The following is a 3,542-nucleotide window of genomic DNA, read 5'->3' on the forward strand; positions in this document are numbered from 1 at the left end:
AGGAAAAAGTTGAATAAGAAGTTTTTGTTGCAATGGGAGAACCAGCACCGAATCTGAAGGCTTTGATGGGTTTTTCCCAACCGAAGATTAATGACATTCAATCTAGCATTGTCAGACCATGCATCGCGGCTAATACTTTTGAAATCAAGTCTAGCACGATTCTAATGGTTCAGAATTTAGTCCAGTTTGGGAGTTCTCCAACAGAAGATCCCAACATGCACATTAGAGATTTCATCGAGATCGACCGCACTTTCTAGTTCAACAATATTTCTGAAGATGCTATAAAGCTGAGGCTTTTCCCATTCTCTCTGAGGGATAAAGCTAAGTACTGGTTACATTCTCTACCAGCAGGTTCTATCACTATTTGGGAAGATCTTGCTCAAAAGTTTCTTATACTAAATTCTTCCCTATGGCAAAGACAACTGCAATCAGGAACGCTCTAACTCAATTTGCGCAACAATCAGGAGAGTCTTTATGTGAAGCTTGGGAGTGTTATAAGGTGATACTTATGAAGTGCCCTCATCATGGGATTCCTGGCTGGATGATTATCAACTGCTTTTATAATGGTTTGGGAGCACAGTCTAGACCCATGCTCGATGCAGCATCACATGGAGCCTTATAGGCTAAGAGCTACGATGAAGCTTATAAGTTGATTGAACTGATGGCTGGTAATGAATACCAGAACCCAATTCTGAGACTACCTCAAGGCAAGGTAGCAGGAATTCTGGAGGTGGACACAACTACTGCTATAGCTGCTCAACTTAAGGCTTTAACGATGAAGGTGGATTATTTGGCTAATTATGGAGTTAATCAGATCACAAGTGTTTGTGAGCTTTGTGTAGGTGCACATGAAACTGAGAAGTGTTCTATTTCTAGTGAATCAACTCAGTTTGTAAGCAACTTTCAGAGGTTGCAGCAACCAGTTCCAACCACTTATCATCCCAACAACCGCAATCATCCAAACTTTAGCTAGAACAACAATCAGAATGTCGTGCAACTGCCTTATCAGCAGTATGCAGCAAGGCAATTCAACCCTCCTGGTTTTCAACAACCGCAATATGCACCAAGACAACAACTCCAACTTCAAGAACTACCGTATGGAAGTACAAGTCAATCTAATGGAAAATCTGAATTGGAGGAGTTGAGGCTCATATGCATGAGCCAAGCGGTTTCTATCAAGACTCTGGAGAATCAAATTAGGCAGATTGCCAATGCTTTGTTGAATCGAGAACCCGGTACACTCCCTAGTGACACAGAAGTTCCAGGAAAGAAAGAACCAAAAGAGCAGGTTAGGGCAATTACATTGAGGTCTGGGAAGGTTGCAAGTCTTGAAAAATCTCAAGTTTCAGAAAATGAAGTTGTGGCTGAAGAAGAGGTGTTGAAGGATGCCGAGGTGGAACCAAGGAAGAAAGGTGTTATCAACACTTATCCTGAGGGCAATACAGGGGAAAAATAGGTCTATCCTTCACCTCATTTTCCCAAAAGGTTGTAGAAGCAAAAGTTGGATAAACAATTTTCTAAGTTCTTGGAAGTTTTCAAGAAACTTCACATCAACATACCTTTTGCTGAAACTCTTGAATAAATTCTTAGCTATGCGAAGTTTATGAAAGGTATTCTCTCTCGAAAACTGAAGCTCGATGACTTAGAGACCTTTGCTCTTATGGAGGAATGCAGTGCTGTGCTGCAACAGAAGTTGCCTCCGAAGCTTAAAGATTCTAAAAGCGTCACTATTCCTTGCACCATCGGAAACTTGTCGTTCGATAAGTGTTTATGTGATCTGGGAGCTAGAATCAATCTGATGCCTTTGTCTATCTTTATGAAGTTGGGTTTACCTGATCTAAAGCCTAAATATATATCCTTGTAGTTGGCTGATTGTTCTATTACATATCCATGAAGCAATATGGAGGATGTCTTGGACAAGGTGGACAAACTCATCTTTCCTACTGACTTTATAATTCTTGATTTCGAGGAGGATAAAAAAATTCCCATAATCTTGGGAAGACCATTCTTGGCTACTGGCCGACCCTTGATTGATGTGCAGATGGTTGAGCTCACTATGCGAGTATAGGATCAGGATGTGACCTTTAATATTTTCAATGACATGAAATTCCCTACTGATGAAAAGGAGTGCTTAAAGGTGGAATTGGTCAATTCTATGGTTACTTCAGAACTTGATCAAATGCTAAGGTTTGATGCCCATAGAGAAAGCCTTGATGGGGGATTCAGATAGTGCAGATGATGAAGGTGATGGGAAGTTGCAGTATTTGAATGCTTCTCCTTGGAAGCGAAGGCTGAATATGTCTTTTTAATCTCTTGGATTTTCAGAACTCAAAAATGCTGAGGGGTGTCTCAAGACATCTATTGAGGAAGCTCCTACACTCGAGCTTAAACCTTTGCCTGAACACTTAAGGTATGCTTTTTTAGGTGATGCATCTACTTTACCTGTTATTATTGCATCTGACCTTTCAGGTAGTGATGAGGAAAAGGATTTGAGAATTTTGAGAGAGTTCAAGTCGGCAATTGGATGGACTATAACAGATATTAAGGGAATCAACCCTTCTTATTGCATGCATAAAATTCTGCTAGAAGAAGGAAGTAAGCCGACTGTTGAGCAACAGAGGAGGTTAAATCCTATCATGAAGGAGGTCGTGAAGAAGGAGATTCTTAAATGGCTAGACGCAGGCATCATTTATCCTATTTCTGACAGTTCTTGGGTGAGCCCGGTTCAGTGTGTGCCGAAGAAAGGAGGCATCACAGTGGTTGCTAATGAAAAGAGTGAGCTCATCTTGACTCGAATAGTCACGGGGTGGAAAGTGTGCATGGATTATCGAAAGCTGAATAAAGCCATAAGGAAGGATCACTTTCCACTTTCTTTCATTGATCAGATGCTCGATAGGTTGGCTGGGCACGAATATTATTACCTTCTAGACGACTATTTGAGCTATAATCAGATCTGCATTGCTCTAGAAGATCAAGAAAAAATTACCTTTACTTGTCTGTTTGGTACTTTTTCCTTTAGAAGAGTTTCTGTTGGGTTATGTGGTGCACCCGCCACATTTCAGAGATGCATGATGGCCATCTTCTCTGACATGATTGATCAGAATGTGGAGCTATTCATGGACAATTTTTCTGTGTTCGGGGATTCTTTCGACGAGTGCTTGCAAAATCTTGGTGCAGTTCTTAAAAGGTGTGTTGAGACCAATCTGGTTCTCAACTGGGAGAAATGTCACTTTATGGTGCAACAGGGCATCATTCTTGGGCACAAGGTCTCTAGTAAAGGTCTTGAGGTGGACAAAGCCAAGGTGGGGGTCATTAAAAACCTTTCTCCACCAATTTCTGTTAAAAGGATCCGCAGTTTTCTTGGTCATACGGGTTTCTATCAGCGGTTCATCAAGGATTTCTCTAAAATTTGTAAACCATTGTGCAATCTATTAGAGAAAGATGTCCCTTTCAAGTTTGATGATGAGTGTCAAGCTGCTTTTGAGAGCTTAAAGAAGAGCTTGATCACGACACCTGTCATAACTACACCTGATTGGAATGAG

General features: G+C 41.0%; 1 non-coding gene across 1 annotated transcript; it reads right to left on the reverse strand.

Annotated features, from left to right (window-relative positions):
- Window positions 1-424: 424 nt before the first annotated feature.
- On the reverse strand, window positions 425-531 carry LOC141716534 (small nucleolar RNA R71). Its single transcript, XR_012573240.1, has one exon. It is a non-coding gene; the product is annotated as a small nucleolar RNA R71 (small nucleolar RNA).
- Between the last annotated feature and the right edge of the window lie 3,011 nt (window positions 532-3,542).

Source organism: Apium graveolens, chromosome 3, assembly GCF_009905375.1.
Source record: "Apium graveolens cultivar Ventura chromosome 3, ASM990537v1, whole genome shotgun sequence".
NCBI lineage: Eukaryota > Viridiplantae > Streptophyta > Magnoliopsida > Apiales > Apiaceae > Apium > Apium graveolens.